The sequence below is a fragment of the Arachis ipaensis genome, chromosome B06, assembly GCF_000816755.2.
Source record: "Arachis ipaensis cultivar K30076 chromosome B06, Araip1.1, whole genome shotgun sequence".
Lineage (NCBI taxonomy): Eukaryota > Viridiplantae > Streptophyta > Magnoliopsida > Fabales > Fabaceae > Arachis > Arachis ipaensis.
In genome coordinates, this window is record NC_029790.2 from 76,245,567 (window position 1) to 76,262,684 (window position 17,118).

A 17,118-nucleotide genomic window follows, 5' to 3' on the forward strand; every position below is an offset into this window, starting at 1 on the left:
AGGTTTACAGAAAATGAGTAAACTATAGCAGATGGTATAGAGATCCACTTCTGGGGCCCACTTGGTGTGTGCTGGGGCTGAGATTTAAGTGAGTCACGTGTAGAGGCCATTTGTGGAGTTGAACGCCAGTTTTTATGCCAGTTTGGGTGTTCAACTCTAGCTTTTGATCCTTTTCTGGCGCTGGATGCCAGAATTGGGCAGAGGACTGGCGTTGAACGCCAGTTTACGTCGTCTATCCTTGTGCAAAATATGGACTATTATATATTGCTGGAAAGCCCTGGATGTCTACCTTCCAACATAATTGGAAACACGCCATTTCGAGTTCTGTAGCTCCAGAAAATCCACTTTGAGTGCAGGGAGGTCAGAATCCAACAGCATCAGCAGTCCTTTTTCAGCCTGAATCAGATTTTTGCTCAACTCCTTCAATTTTAGCCAGAAAAATACCTGAAATTACAGAAAAACACACAACTCATAGTAAAGTCCAGAAATATGAATTTTTCCTAAAAACTAATAAAAATAGACTAAAAACTAACTAGAACATACTCAAAACTATATGAAATTAACCCCAAAAAGCGTATAAAATATCCGCTCATCATGCTGCCTGAAAGTTTGAACCTCAGCTCTCAACCTGTTGATTCTTTGAGGAGGATAGAATCTCGCCAAGAATTTGTTTACCACATCTTCTCAGGTTGTTAAGCTCTCCTTCGGGAAGGATTCCAGCCATTTAGATGCCTTGTACTTGAGTGAGAAGGGGAATAGAAGTAGTCTGTAGGTGTCAGGATGAACACCATTAGACTTCACAGTGTCACATATCCTCAGGAAGGTGGTTAGATGTTGATTGGGATCTTCTTGAACACTTCCTCCAAATGAACAATTGTTCTGAACAAGGGTGATGAGCTGTGGCTTTAGTTCAAAGTTGTTGGCATGTATGATTGGCTTTTGGATGCTACTTCCACAGTTTCCTGGGTTTGGATTGATGTAGGATCCTAGAACTCTTCTCTCTTGCCCAGCATGATGCGCTGGACCTTCTCTGCCATGGTTGTGAGCCTCTTCTTCATGATGGTTCTCCATATTCTCATCCATGTCTAGTTCAAAGTACTCTTCCTCTTCCTCAGCACCAACTACTCTCTTCCCTCTTGCTTCCCTCCTTAATCTAAGGAAGGTCCTCTCAGGTTCAAAATCAAAGGAAGTTGAAGCCCCACTTCTTCTACCTGTCATACAACCAACAAGGCAAAAGCGAGAAGGGTAGATACAGACAGTATTTTCTGCAGAAATGCTGTTAGTGTGAGTGATGCAATATATCAAACAGTTAGTGGGTCAGTGGACCAAATAGTAAAAAAAATGATATGCAGATAGCACCACAATTGGGTGAGAGGTAAAGGGAAGGAGATAACTAAAACTGAAAGTAAATTGCTCAGATGGAATTAAATCAAACAAAATAAAAGTGCTCAATCTAGTTATCCACCAATTTAATCATTGTTGATACAAAATCAATCCCCGGCAACGGCGCCATAAACTTGATGCACAGAAACTTGTCTCTCAACAGATTTCCCTCGGCAAGTATACCGAATTGTCGTCAAGTAAAAACTCACAATAGAGTGAGGTCGAATCCCACAGGGATTGATTGGTCAAGCAACTTTAATTGGAGGAATGTTCTAGTTGAGCTAAGCAGAATTTGATATGAGAATTGCAGGAAATTAAATGGCGGGAAAGTAAATGGCAGAAAATGTAAATGCTGTAAGACCCAGAACTTTTGAAAAGTCTTATTATGATCAAGTCTCAAATCATATAGTTATTTATAGCCTTAATTCCAGAGATTATTTTATTAAAGATAATTAAGGCAAGTTTTGATTTATTGAACTTGAGATAAGTTATGATTATTATCCAATTTTATAATTATTAGATTATTTTCTATATTTAAGGTATAAGGCTGGTAGTTATGAAATAATAAGGATTTTATATGATTGGTGCACAAAAATTACTTCACACTATGTAATTCCGCACAACTAACCAGCAAGTGCACTGGGTCGTCCAAGTTACCTTACGTGAGTAAGGGTCGAATCCCACGGAGATTGTTGGCTTGAAGCAAGCTATGGTTATCTTGTAACTCTTAGTCAGGATATAATATCAATAATAATTCTTAGTTTTAATTGTAAAAATCAAGGGGCATAAAATAAATACTTGTTACTCAATGATGGAGAATATGTTGGGGTTTTGGAGATGCTTTGTCCTCTTTATTTCAGCTTTTCTCTTGTACTCCTCTCCACACATGCAAGGCTCCTTCCATGGCAAGCTGTATGTAAGGTGTCACCGTTGTCAATGGCTACTTCCCGTCCTCTCAGTGAAAATGGTCCAAATGCTCTGTCACAGCACGGCTAATCATCTGTTGGTTCTCGATCATGTCGGAATAGAATCCCTTGATTCTTTTGCGTCTATCACTACGCCCAACAATAGCAAGTTTGAAGCCCGTCACAAACATTCAATCCTTGAATCCTACTCGGAATACCACAGACAAGGTTTAGACTTTCCGGATTCTCAAGAATGCTGCCAATAGATTCTAGCTTATACCATGAAGATTCTGATTATGGAATCTAAGGGATACTCATTCAATCTAATATAGAATGGAGGTGGTTGTCATACACACGTTCATGGATTGAGGAAGGTGATGAGTGTCACAGATCATCACCTTCTTCATAGTGAAGCGCGAATGAACATCTTAGATAGGAACAAGCGTGTTTGAATGGAAAACAGAAGTAATTGCATTAATTCATCGAGGCACAGCAGAGTTCCTCACCCCCAACAATGGAGTTTAGAGACTCATGCTGTCAAAGAGTACAAAGTTCATATCTAAAATGTCATGAGATACAAAATAAATCTCTAAAAGTTGTTTAAATACTAAACTAGTAACCTAGGTTTACAGAAAATGAATAAACTAAGATAGATGGTGCAGAAATCCATTTCTGGGGCCCACTTGGTGTGTGCTGGGGCTGAGACTTAAGCTTTACACGTGCCTGGGCTGTTTCTGGAGTTAAACGCCAGGTTGTAACCTGTTTTGGGCGTTCAACTCCAACTTGTAACCTGTTTCTGGCGTTTAACGCCAGACTGCAACATGGAACTGGCGTTGAACGCCAGTTTATGTCATCTATCCTTGAGCAAAGTATAGACTATTATATATTGCTGGAAAGCCCTGGATGTCTACTTTCCAACGCAATTGAGAGCGCGCCAATTGGACTCCTGTAGCTCCAGAAAATCTATTCCGAGTGCAGGGAGGTCAGAATCCAACAGCATCAGCAGTTCTTTTTTCAGCCTGAATCAGATTTTTGCTCAGCTCCCTCAATTTCAGCCAGAAATTACCTGAAATCATAGAAAAACACACAAACTCATAGTAAAGTCCAGAAATATGATTTTTATTTAAAAACTAATAAAAATATAATAAAAAGTGACTAAAACACATTAAAAACTACCTAAAAATAATGCCAAAAAGTGTATAAATTATCCGCTCATCACAACACCAAACTTAAATTGTTGCTTGTCCCCAAGCAACTAAAAATAAAGTAGGATAAAAAGAAGAGAATATACAATGAATTCCAAAAATATCTATGAAGATCAGTCTTAATTAGATGAGCGGGGCTATTAGCTTTTTGCTTCTGAACAGTTTTGGCATCTCACTTTATCCTTTGAAGTTCAGAATGATTGGTATCTATAGGAACTCAGAATTCAGATAGTGTTACTGATTCTCCTAGTTCAGTATGTTGATTCTTGAACACAGCTACTTTATGAGTCTTGGCCGTGGCCCTAAGCACTCTGTTTTCCAGTATTACCACCGGATACATACATGCCACAAACACATAACTGTGTGAACCTTTTCAGATTGTGACTCAGCTTTGCTAAAGTCCCCAATTAGAGGTATCCAGGGTTCTTAAGCACACTCTATTTTTTTGCTTTGGACCTCGACTTTAACCGCTCAGTCTCAAGTTTTCACTTGATACCTTCACGCCACAAGCACATGGTCAGGGACAGCTTGGTTTAGCCGCTAAGGCCAGGATTTTATTCCTTTAGGGCCTCCTATCCACTGATGCTCAAAGCCTTGGATCCTTTTTATTACCCTTGCCTTTTGGTTTTAAGGGCTATTGGCTTTTTGCTCTTGCCTTTTGGTTTAAAGAGCTTTTGGCTTTTTCTGTTTGCTTTTTCTTTTTCTTGCTCTCTTTTTTTCGCATTTTTTTTCTGCAAGCTTTGTTTTTCACTGCTTTTTCTTGCTTCAAGAATCATTTTTATGATTTTTCAGATTATCAAATAATATTTCTCCTTTTTCATCATTCTTTCAAGAGCCAAGAGCTTTAACATTCATAAACAACAAATTCAAAAGACATATGCACTGTTCAAGCATTCATTCAGAAAACAAAAAGTATTGCCACCACATCAAAATAATTAAACTATTTTAAAATTCAAAATTCTTGAGCTCCTCTATGTCTCTTCCTTGCCTTTGTTGCTCTTTCCTCATAGCTCTTTGATCTGCAGTCAATTGCTCTACCACTGAATTATGGAAAAACAAAAGCAATACTTTTACCACACCAAACTTAAAAGGTTTGCTCGTCCTCGAGCAAAAGAAGAAAGAAGTGGAGAAGATGGAGAAGATGGAAGTGTGTGAATGGGTGGGTTTGGGAGGGAAATGGTTTGAATTTGAACGGTGAGGTAGGCGGGGATCCTGTGGGGTCAAGAATTTAGCATCCCTGCTCCAATTAGGCGTACAAAATGCCCTTACTATGCAATCCTGGCGTTTAACGCCAGACTGCTGCCTGTTTCTGGCGTTAAACGCCCAAATGTAGCCTGTTTCTGGCGTTAAACGCCAGACAGATGCATGTTTCTGGCGTTTAAACGCCAGAATGATCTTCCTCCAGGGTGTGCTATTTTTCATGCTATTTTTCATTATGTTTTTTATTTTACATTTGTTTTTGTGACTTCACATGATCATCAACCTAAAGAAAACATAAAATAGCAACGGAAAATAAATAGATATAATTAAATAACATTGGGTTGCCTCCCAACAAGCGCTTCTTTAATGTCAATAGCTTGACAGTGAGCTCTCATGGAGCCTCACAGATAATCAGAGCAAGGTTGGGACCTCCCAACACCAAACTTAGAGTTTGAATGTGGGGGTTCAACACCAAACTTAGAGTTTGGTTGTGGCCTCCCAACACCAAACTTAGAGTTTGACTGTGGGGGCTTTGGTTGACTCTGCAGTGAGAGAACCTTTTCATGCTTCCTCTCCATGGTTACAGAAGGAGAACCTTATGTCTTATAGTTTGCAATGTCTGCAAACCACAGAGCTTCCTGAATAGTAAACAATTGCTCATCCGGAAAGGTTTCAGAGATCTCAGTAGGAGGGAGGGATGCTCCTGCTACTGGTTCTATCCGGGACAGGTGATCAGCTACTTGATTCTCTATCCCTTTTCTGTCTCTTATTTCTATATCAAACTCTTGCAGAAGCAACACCCATCTTATGAGCCTGGGCTTTGAATCATGCTTTGTGAGTAGATATTTAGGAGCAGCATGGTCAGTGTACACAATCACTTTTGATCCTACTAAGTAGGATCTAAACTTGTCAATGGCATAAACCACTGCAAGTAATTCTTTTTCTGTGGTTGTGTAATTTTTCTGGGCATCATTTAAAATACTGCTAGCATAATAAATGATATGCAGAAGCTTGTTATGCCTCTGTCCCAATACTACACCAATGGTATGGTCACTGGTATCACACATTAGTTCGAATGGTAATGTCCAGTCTGGTGCAGAAATAACTGGTGCTGTGACCAACTTAGCTTTCAGGGTCTCAAACGCCTATAGACACTTTGTGTCAAACACAAATGGCGTGTCAGCAGCTAGCAGATTGCTCAGAGGTTTTTCAATTTTTGAAAAATCCTTTATAAACCTCCTATAGAATCCTACATGCCCCAAAAAGCTTCTGATTGCCTTAACATTGGCAGGTGGTGGTAATTTTTCAATTACTTTAACTTTAGCTTGATCCACCTCTATTCCCTTGTTTGAAATTTTATGCCCAAGGACAATCCCTTCAGTCACCATAAAGTGACATTTTTCCCAGTTTAAAACTAGGTTGGTCTCTTGGCATCTTTTCAGAACAAGTGCTAAATGGTTAAGGCAGGAGCTAAATGAGTCTCCAGATACTGAAAAGTCATCCATGAAGACTTCCAGAAACTTCTCTACCATATCAGAGAAGATAGAGAGCATGCACCTCTGAAAGGTTGCAGGTGCATTACACAGACCAAAAGGCATCCTTCTGTAGGCAAACACTCCAGAAGGACATGTGAATGTTGTTTTCTCTTGGTCCTGAGGATCTACTACAATTTGGTTGTAACCTGAATAGCCATCCAAAAAATAGTAGTATTCATGACCTGCTAGTCTTTCTAGCATCTGGTCTATGAATGGTAAAGGGAAGTGATCCTTCTTGGTGGCTGTATTGAGCCTTCTGTAGTCAATACACATACGCCACCCTGTAACTGTTCTTGTAGGAACCAGTTCATTTTTTTCATTATGAACCACTGTCATACCTCCTTTCTTAGGGACAACATGGACAGGACTCACCCAGGGACTATCAGAAATAGGATAAATAATCCCAGCCTCTAGTAACTTGGTGACCTCTTTCTGCACCACTTCCTTCAACTTGGCATAAGAGGGTATTTGCTCAAGTGCCTCTAGAAACGGAATCTTTATTTCAAGAGTCCTGAGATAGTCTGCAAAGCGAGCAAATTGCTTATCCTACTTCTCTTGGCGGAGTTTTTGAGGATAAAGTATCTTGGCTTTGTACTCCTCAACCTTGGTTGCTGCAGGTTTATTTCCTATAGAAGTGGTTGGGAAAGCCTTTTTAGAGGGGTTGTTATCAGCACTTGTGTGTGTCTGATCCCTCACTGGCGTTTGAATGCCAGGGTTGGAAGCTTGATTGGCGTTGGACGCCAACTTCCTACCTATTTTTGGCGTTTGAACGCCAGAACTGAGCTTCCATTGGGCATTTGATGCCAGGTCCTTGCCTGTTCCTGGCGTTTGAACGCCAGAACTGTGCGTGGGTTGGGCATTTAACGCCAGCTTTGCACCCTTTTCTGGCGTTTGAACGCCAGAGTTATTCCTCTCTGGGCTCTTACTGTCCTCAGAGGGATTTTGGATAGTATTTTGCTCATCCTCTGTTAGTTGTTCTTTTCTTGGCTTTCTGCTGCTCTGAAGTGAGGTATTTAATGTTTTCCCACTTCTTAATTGAACTGCTTGGCACTCTTCTGTTATTTGTTTTGATAACTGTTGTTTTGTTTGCTTCAACTGTACTTCCATATTCATATTAGCCATTCTTGTGTCTTGTAGTATCTCCTTGAATTCGGCTAGCTGTTTTGTTAGAAAATCTAATTGCTGATTGAATTCAGTAACTTGTTCTGCAGGACTGAGTTCAGCAGTTACTGTTTTAGCCTCTTCTTTCATGGAAGACTCACTACTTAGGTACAGATGCTAATTTATGGCAACTGTATCAATGAGCTCTTGAGCTTCTTCAATTGTCTTTCTCATGTGTATAGATCCACCAGCTGAGTGGTCCAAAGACATCTGAGCTTTCTCTGTAAGCCCATAATAGAAGATGTCTAACTGCACCCACTCTGAAAACATTTTAGAGGAGCATTTTCTGAGCATCTCTCTGTATCTCTCCCAGGCATCATAAAGGGATTCATTATCCCCTTGTTTAAAGCCTTGGATGTTCAGCCTTAGCTGTGTCATCCGTTTTAGAGGGAAATATTGATTCAGGAATTTTTCTGACAACTGTTTCCATGTCCTTATGCTAGCCTTAGGTTGGTTATTTAACCACCTCTTAGCTTGGTCTTTTACAGCAAATGGAAACAGTAATAATCTGTAGACGTCCTGATCTACTTTTTTATCATTTACTATGTCAGCAATTTGTAAAAACTGTGCCAGAAACTCTGTAGGTTCTTCCTGTGGAAGACCGGAATACTGGCAACTTTGCTGCACCATGATAATGAGCTGAGGATTCAACTCAAAACTACTGACTCCGATGGAGGGTATACAGATACTACTCTCATATGAAGCAGTAGTGGGGTTAGCATATGACCCCAGAGTCCTTCTGGACTGTTCATTTCTACTGAGGTCCATGATGGAGAAAAGGGAATTAATATGAATAGCAAATAAATTTTTTTTTTTTGAAAACCGAAATTAAAATGAAATAAAATAAAATAAAATAAATGAAAATTGACTATATTTTCGAAAATTAAAAGAAAAAGAAATAAAAGAAAATTGATAACTAAATTAATTAATTAAAAAGATTTGAAAAAGATGTGGGTGAGGATTTTCGAAAAAAAATGAAGAGAGAGAAATTGGTTAGGAAGTTTTGAAAAAGATATGTCTTAAAATTAAAGATACTTGTAAGAAAATAAAATAAAATAAAAACAGAAAAGATATGAAAAAGATTTGATTTTAAGATTTGAGATTAGAAAAGATAAGATAAGCTAGGTAAGAGAAGATAAGGAATTTAAATTAAAAAGTTTTGAAATTTAAATTTTAAGTTTGAAACTTAAATTTTGAAATTTGATATTTGAAATTTGAAATTTGAAATTTGAAATTTTGAAAATTGAAATTTGAAAATTGAAAATTTGAAAGTTGAAATTTGAAAATTAAATTTTGAATTTTCGAAAAAGTCAACAATATAAGATAAGCATTTGAAAAAGATTTAAATTTTGAAAAGATTTGATTTTTAAATTTGAAAATTAGATTTTGAATTTTAAATTTTGAAATTTGAATTTTGAAATTTTGAAAGTTGAAATTTGAAATTTGAAATAAGATAAGATAAAAATTTGAAAAAGATATGATTTTTTTTTTTGAAAAAATTTGAATTTTGAAATTTTTAAAACTAAGATAAGATAAAATAGAAATTTTAAAATAAAAATCTGAATTATTTTGAAAAAATTTCGAAATATTAGCTCAAAAATAGTTAGATAAGATATTTTTTTATTTTTGAATTTTATGATGAAAAAGAAAAACAATAAAAAGACACAAAACTTAAAATTTTTAGATCAAATGCTCCTTATTTTCAAAAATTTTGGAGGGAAACACCAAGGAACACCAAACTTAAAAATTTTAAGATCAAAACACAAGGAAAACTCAAGAACACTTTGAAGACTCACAAGAACAACAAGAACATGAAGATAGAACACCAAACTTAAAATTTTTGGAAAACCAAAATAAAACTTTCGAAAACTAAAGAAACTTCAACAAGAAAACATCAAACTTAATGTTTGGCACAAGATTTATTCAAAGAAAAATTATTTTTGAAAAAGTTTTTAAAAAGAGGATAGCCAATTACCAAGAACATAAGCACCACGCTCTAGCCAATTGAGCTATAAATTTAAAGTGTTTTAACAAGGTATAAATAAATCTTTTTTTTTAGATGCTAATAATTCGAAAATACACAAGAAAAACAAGAAAAATCATAAAACAAGAAAAACTAAAGATCAAACAAGGAAAATAAACAAGAACTTGAAGATTAAGAAAGAACAAAGAAAATGCAATTCAAAAATTTAAAGGGAAATAAAAATATGCAGTTGACATCAAACTTAAAATATGACATTAAACTCACAAAAAAACTAAAAACTAATAAAGAAAAATAATATTTTTGAAAATTTTTTGAAAAGAATATAAACGACTCTGACCCAATAGACAAAATTTTCCTAATCTAAGCAACAAGATTCACCGTCAGTTGTTCAAACTCAAACAATCCCCGGCAACGGCGCCAAAAACTTGGTGCATGAAAATTACTTCACACTATATAATTCCGCACAACTAACCAGCAAGTGCACTGGGTCGTCCAAGTAATACCTTACGTGAGTAAGTGTCGAATCCCATGGAGATTGTTGGCTTGAAGCAAGCTATGGTTATCTTGTAACTCTTAGTCAGGATATAATATCAATAATAATTCTTAGTTTTAATTGTAAAAGTCAAGGGGCATAAAATAAATACTTGTTACTCAATGATGGAGAATATGTTAGGGTTTTGGAGATGCTTTGTCCTCTTTATTTCAGCTTTTCTCTTGTACTCCTCTCCACACATGCAAGGCTCCTTCCATGGCAAGCTGTATGTAAGGTATCACCGTTGTCAATGGCTACTTCCCGTCCTCTTAGTGAAAATGGTTCAAATGCTCTGTCACAGCACGGCTAATCATCTGTTGGTTCTCGATCATGTCGGAATAGAATCCCTTGATTCTTTTGCGTCTGTCACTACGCCCAACAATCGCGAGTTTGAAGCCCGTCACAAACATTCAATCCTTGAATCCTACTCGGAATACCACAGACAAGGTTTAGACTTTCCGGATTCTCAAGAATGCTGCCAATGGATTCTAGCTTATACCACGAAGATTCTGATTATGGAATCTAAAAGATACTCATTCAATCTAATATAGAACGGAGGTGGTTATCATACACACGTTCATGGATTGAGGAAGGTGATGAGTGTCACGGATCATCACCTTCTTCATAGTAAAGCGCGAATGAACATCTTAGATAGGAACAAGCGTGTTTGAATGAAAAACAGAAGTAATTGCATTAATTCATCAAGGCACAGCAGAGCTCCTCACCCCCAACAATTGAGTTTAGAGACTCATGCCGTCAAAGAGTACAAAGTTCAGATCTAAAATGTCATGAGATACAAAATAAATCTCTAAAAGTTGTTTAAATACTAAACTAGTAACCTAGGTTTACAGAAAATGAATAAACTAAGATAGATGGTGCAGAAATCCACTTCTAGGGCCCACTTGGTGTGTGCTGAGGCTGATACTTAAGCTTTACACGTGCCTGGGCTGTTTCTGGAGTTAAACGCCAGGTTGTAACCTGTTTTGGGCGTTCAACTCTAACTTGTAACCTGTTTCTGGCGTTTAACGCCAGACTGCAACATGGAACGGGCGTTGAATGCCAGTTTACGTCGTCTATCCTTGAGCAAAGTATGGACTATTATATATTGCTGGAAAGTCCTGGATGTATACTTTACAACGCAATTCAGAGCGTACCAATTGGACTATTGTAGCTGCAGAAAATCCATTCCGAGTGCAGGGAGGTCAGAATCCAACAGCATCAGCAGTCCTTTTTCAGCCTGAATCAGATTTTTGCTCAGCTCCTTCAATTTCAGCCAGAAATTACCTGAAATCACAGAAAAACACACAAACTCATAGTAAAGTCCAGAAATGTAATTTTTATTTAAAAACTAATAAAAATATAATAAAAAGTGACTAAAACACAATAAAAACTACCTAAAAACAATGCCAAAAAGCGCATAAATTATTCTCTCATCAATGATTTGGACTAGATAAGAAATATTTTAAATATTAATACTGCTACTTTAGAAAAATAAAGGGGTTTAATTATATTATTTCTAATTATTTTGATTTGGGCATTTTATGAAAAATAATTTGTGAAATTGATGAGCAAATAGTATATTCTATATATAATTAGTGTTGGATTTAATTTAGGTTTCAATTATTATATCATTCCCAATTTTATGTGAAGTTACCAAATTGCCCTTAACCCTAATTTACACCACACAGCACCCTTACCTTAACCACCCTCAGCCACCGAAATCCTAATCTAATTGCCCACTCCTCAAACTCTACAGTAGTGACACAAACCCTTCTTCCTTCTCAAATCAATTCGCAGCAATACTGGAGAAAAGAAACAAAGAAAGAAAGAGAGGTTTGAGGGGGAGTAGAGGAGGTCGGAGGAGGAGGGGATAGGGGACCTTTGCCGCCACAGGCCATCATCGCGCCACCTTCATCGCGCGTTACTGCTGGCTTGGTACCACCATCGCCAACGCATCCTTGCCCAGCCGTGTTTCTGTCACCCATCAACCGTTCTGTCGCTGGAGGAGTATCACGAAGGCGAGAGAGAGAGAGAGAGAGAGAGAGGTCGAAACAGAGAGGCGCACAAAGAAGAGGAGCTCGCGGCTAGCCTTGTCGCCGCCACTACTTCTGTGCCTTCCAACAGCGCTGCTGTCACCGCCGACCCCTGACGCTGCCTCCAGGACCGCGCGAAGGGCAGAGGGAGGAGAGAGAGAGTTCGCGTCAGAGGAGAGAGGGAGCGCGACCCACCACGCAGAGCTGCACCGCCGTGCATCTCTGCTGCCGTCACTGACCGGCTAGGCCGCTTCGCCATGGTCGCCGCCGTGGGTTTTGGTGTTGGTGTCGCCGAACCAGGCAGAGGAAGAGGGAGGCCGCACGTCCCGTTGTGCGCGTCACTACCCAAGGACCGCAGCTGATCCGAGTTGCACGAAGCTAACACCGCCGTTCCTGCCGCCTACCTCCGCCTCTACTGACCTGCTGCTCCGCGGTTCTTGGCTGGCGCTTCTGATATTGTCGCCGGAGTTCTGAGGCCACCGGAACCACCCCCGAAGCTTTTGGCAACTTCTGCTGCCGCCGGAAAAATTGCCGGTAAGGGTTTTATTTGAGGTTTCTGCCTTTTTCAACTTTGAGAAGGTTTTGATGCTGCGCGGTTTTTATAGTTGATCCACCAGAGCTTCTGGCCACTGCCGGAGCTGCTGCCGGGCCGGTTCAAAATCGCAGCTACTTCGTGTTAAAATTCCGGTAAGAGATTATGTTTCGAAAGCCCTACATTAGTGTCTCGTACGTTTATTAAAGACTATACGTTATTAATGTTCCTAGAGTTTAGTAACTGAGGTTGCTTGTTGTAAATTAGAGCTGATTATGCTGCTGCGAAAATGTGTGGGGCTGTGCTTTGAAGCTGCCTTTGATTTCGAGTTGAGGCGAAAAGAACTTGATGAGGCGTTTGGGTTATGGAATTTCGTTTTGAGGTAGGGGCGCTTTCTGAAAACTATATTTTGTATATTGGAATTATTACATATGGGTACTGATGTGAGGATGTGTATTTAGTGATTGTATCAGTCCTATGTATTGTTTGGTTGTTTTGTATGATTATGGGTGTTTGTTCGACTCGACTGTTATGTGGCTTTGTGAAACGAAATGCTTTTGAAATTGATTCTTTTAAAGCTTTGAGATCGAGTTGCATCTGTTGGAAATTGATATGAATTGAATGGATTTTCTTGAGAATGTGTAAAATAGAATACACTCTTGATTTCAGCCTGGCTGGCCTTAAATGATCTGGTTTTTGATAAATGATTGTTACTGAACCGTTTCTTTAAAGCTTTGGAAATGAGTTTATTCGGCACCGTTTCTTTGAAATTTTAGAAATGAGTTTATTCGGCTGATAAAGATTTGATTCTTGAAAAGGTTTCCTTGAAATATGGAATTGAGATGACTGTTGGATTTGGGCTTGCCTTGAACTGATTTTGGATTTTGGGTTGTTGAAAAGGATTGTGGAATGGTTTTGTTGGGACCCGAACCGGGTGGCAAAATCCAAGTTTTAGGGGAGATGCTGCCGGAATTTCTATAAAATCTGAGTCTTTATTAAAATGTTGTTTGGAAAAATGATGAGTTAAAGACTTCTACTATTTTATTTGAATTATCAAGAAAAGGATGATTCATGCTTTTGAAATGAATTATTAAAGAGGAAATTGTGATTTAGTCTTGCTTCTTAAGAAAGGCATTGTATCTCCTTTAGGAAAAAGTTATTCAGATGAAACTTATGTTTTAAAGCTGTTTTAAATGTGACAAGGGCAATGCCTTTGAATTTGACTTGAGGGTTTCAATTAGAGGACTTTCAATGACTTTGAAAGAACCCGAATGTCTATTGACAAGTTTCATTTTGAATTGTTTTGAGAAAGGTTTGAAGTACTCTTTGAATTTTGAATTCTTGCAAGACTAAGGCAATTTTGAATAGTTGAAACGCTTTTAGAATTTATCATGGGGGTTGAAGTTGGTTTTGCCTAAGTAAAGGAAACGGCTTTGAAAGAAGTAAATGAGTACGTGACTCGGTTTGGCTTAGATCCTATTTTATTACTCAAATCGGAAAGCCAAGGTTTTAATGATTTTAAATGAATTGGGCGAAATAAGTTATGTTAGTCTCCCCTAAAGACTTGGGACTCTGCCGAGAAACTTTGTTATAAAATCCCATTGATTGGATGGATGATTTTGAATGTTTCAAAATGAATCTTTAACTTTCCATGGTTATGGAAGTTTTGAAAAGAGGATGAGGAGAAAGCAGTGGCTAGCCACCACGTGCTCCAGGTTGAGACTCGAAGCTCTTGTTACCTGATGAGCGGATAATTTATACGCTTTTTGGCATTGTTTTTAGTATATTTTTAATATATTTTAATTAGTTTTTCTTATATTTTTATTAGTTTTTAAATAAAAATCACTCTTCTGGACTTTACTATGAGTTTGTGTGTTTTTCTGTAATTTAAGGTATTTTCGGGCTGAAATTGAGGGACCTGAGCAAAAATCTGATTCAGAGGTTGAAAAAGGACTGTAGATGCTGTTGGATTCTGACCTCCCTGCACTCAAAGTGAATTGTCTGGAGCTATAGAAGCCCAATTGGCGCGCTCTCAATTGCGTTGGAAAGTAGACATCCTGGGCTTTCCAGCAATATATAATAGTCCATACTTTACCCGAGATTTGATGGCCCAAACAGGCGTTCCAAGTCAGCTCAAGAACTCTGGCGTTTAACTCCAAAACTGGCACAAAAGCTGGAGTTATACGCCCAAACTGGCACAAAAGCTGGCGTTTAACTCCAAGAAAAGTCTCTACACATGAAAGCTTCAATGCTCAGCCCAAGGACACACCAAGTGGGCCTGGAAGAAGATTTCTGCATTAATTACTGATTTTTGTAACCCTAGGCTACTAGTTCTCTATAAATAGGACCTTTTGCTATTGTATTTGACACACGAGACATATACTTTTGATCTTTGATAAGTCTTATGCTATCTTAGACACGTTTGGGGCTGGCCTCATGGCCATGCCTGGACCTTGTTCTTATGTATTCTCAACGGTGGAGTTTCTACACACCATAGATTAAGGTGTGGAGCTCTGCTGTTCTTCATGAATTTATACAAGTACTATTGTTTTTCTATTCAACTCAAGTCTATTTCTTCTCCAAGATATTCATTCGTTCTTCAACTTGATGAACGTGATGATCCGTGACACTCATCATCATTCTCACCTATGAACATGTGCCTGACAACCACCTCTGTTCTACTAGCAATGGCTTGAATGCGTATCTCTTGGGTTTCTAATCTCAGATTGGAACCTTCGTGGTATAGGCTAGAATTATTGGCGGCCATTCCTGAGATCCGGAAAGTCTAAACCTTGTCTGTGGTATTCCGAGTAGGATCTGGGAAGGGATGACTGTGACGAGCTTCAAACTCGCGATTGGGGGGCATGTGACAGACGCAAAAGGATCAATGGATCCTATTCTGACATGATCGAGAACCGACAGCTGATTAGCCGATGTTGTGACAGAGCATCAAGACCATTTTCACTGAGAGGACGGGATGTAGCCATATAAATTTAAAAAAAAAAATACAAAAAAATTTTTAAAATCATAAAACCAAAAATATTTTAAGTTTCTTGTTTGAGTCTAGTGTTTAATTTTAAGTTTGGTGTCAATTTCAATCCTATAATTTTTGAAAAATTACATGCATTATGTTCTTCATTAATCTTCAAGTTGTTCTTGATGATTTCATTGCTCGGATCTTTAAATTCTCTTGTTTTGTGTGTTTTGTTGTTTCTCATATGCATTCTCAATTTGTTAGTGTCTCGTATATGAAAATTTTTAAGTTTGGTGTCCTGCATGCATTGTTTATTTGATCTTAGTTGCATTTTTATTGTTTCTCATCATTAAAAATTCAAAAATATTTTCAAAATTGTGTCTTTTCAAGTCAATAATACAGAGAATTGAAGATTCAGAACATTCAGCAGAGGAATCAAACAGAAAAAGCTGGGCGTTCAAAACGCCTAGTGAAGAAGGAAAACTGGCGTTTAAACGCCAGCCAGTGTACCTGGCTGGGTGTTTAACGCCCAAAAAGGTAGAGATTTGGGCGTTAAAGGCCACCATTCTGGGAGTTTAACGCCAGGATGACACTAGAGGGAAGATTTTGTTTTTAATTCACATTTTTTTCAAGTTTTCATAATTTTTCAAAATCAAATCTTTTTCAAATCATATCTTTTCAATCATATCTCTTTCAAAATCAATTTCTTTCCATTTTATATTTATTTTTTACTATTTTCAAAAATCCTTGCTTCAATTCAAGATTTACTTCAAAATTTTCAAGTTGTTACTTGCCTATTAAGAAAGGATGAAACTTTAAATTTTAGAATCATATATTTTAATTTCTTGTTAGTCAAGTAATCAACTTTAATTTTAAAAACTTTCTTTTTCTAAATTGATTTTCAATCATATCTTTTCAATCATATCTTTTCAATCACATCTTTTTCAAAATTAACTTTCAATCATATCTTTTTAAATTTCTAATTTCAAAATCCTTTTCAAAAATCACTTTATTTCTTTCCCAATCTTAGTTTTTGAAAATCATCAATCAAATTTTCAAAAATTTCTTTTAATTATTTCAAAATCTTTTAATTAATTTTCGAAAATTCTTCCCCTCTTCTCACATCCTTCTATTTAAGGGACTAAGACTCCTCCTCAAGGTACAATTCGAACTTCCTCCTTCTTTATATGTTCGAATTCTCTTCTCCACCTCCTCCTTCTATTCTTCTTTTCCTCTGACACCTCAAGGAATCTCTATACTGTGACATAGAGGATTCCCTACTTTCTTGTTCTCTTCTCTTTCATATGAGCAGGAACAAAGATAAAGGCATACTTGTTCAAGCTGATCCTGAACCTGAAAAGACCTTGAAGAGAAAGCTAAGAGAAGCTAAAGAACAATTCTCTTTAGAGGGCCTAACAGAACTCTTCAAAGAAGAAGAAACCATGGCAGCCGAAAACAACAAATTCCAACAATGCAAGGAAGGTGCTTGGTGACTTTACTGCACCTACTCCTGATTTCTATGGGAGAAGCATCTCAATCCCTGCCACTGGAGCAAACAACTTTGAGCTTAAGCCTCAATTAGTTTCTCTAATGCAACAGAATTGCAAGTTTCATGAACTTCCATTGGAAGATCCTCATCAGTTCTAAGCTGAATTCTTGCAAATCTGTGACACT

General features: G+C 37.7%; 1 long non-coding RNA gene across 1 annotated transcript in view; it reads left to right on the forward strand.

Moving 5' to 3' along the window:
- LOC110264013 overlaps positions 12,491-17,118 on the forward strand; it is a 26,904-nt gene continuing 22,276 nt past the window's right edge. Inside the window, exons 1-2 of the long non-coding RNA XR_002349743.1 lie at positions 12,491-12,625; positions 12,738-12,852. This is a non-coding gene — a long non-coding RNA (uncharacterized LOC110264013). The remainder of the gene's footprint in view (positions 12,626-12,737; positions 12,853-17,118) is intronic.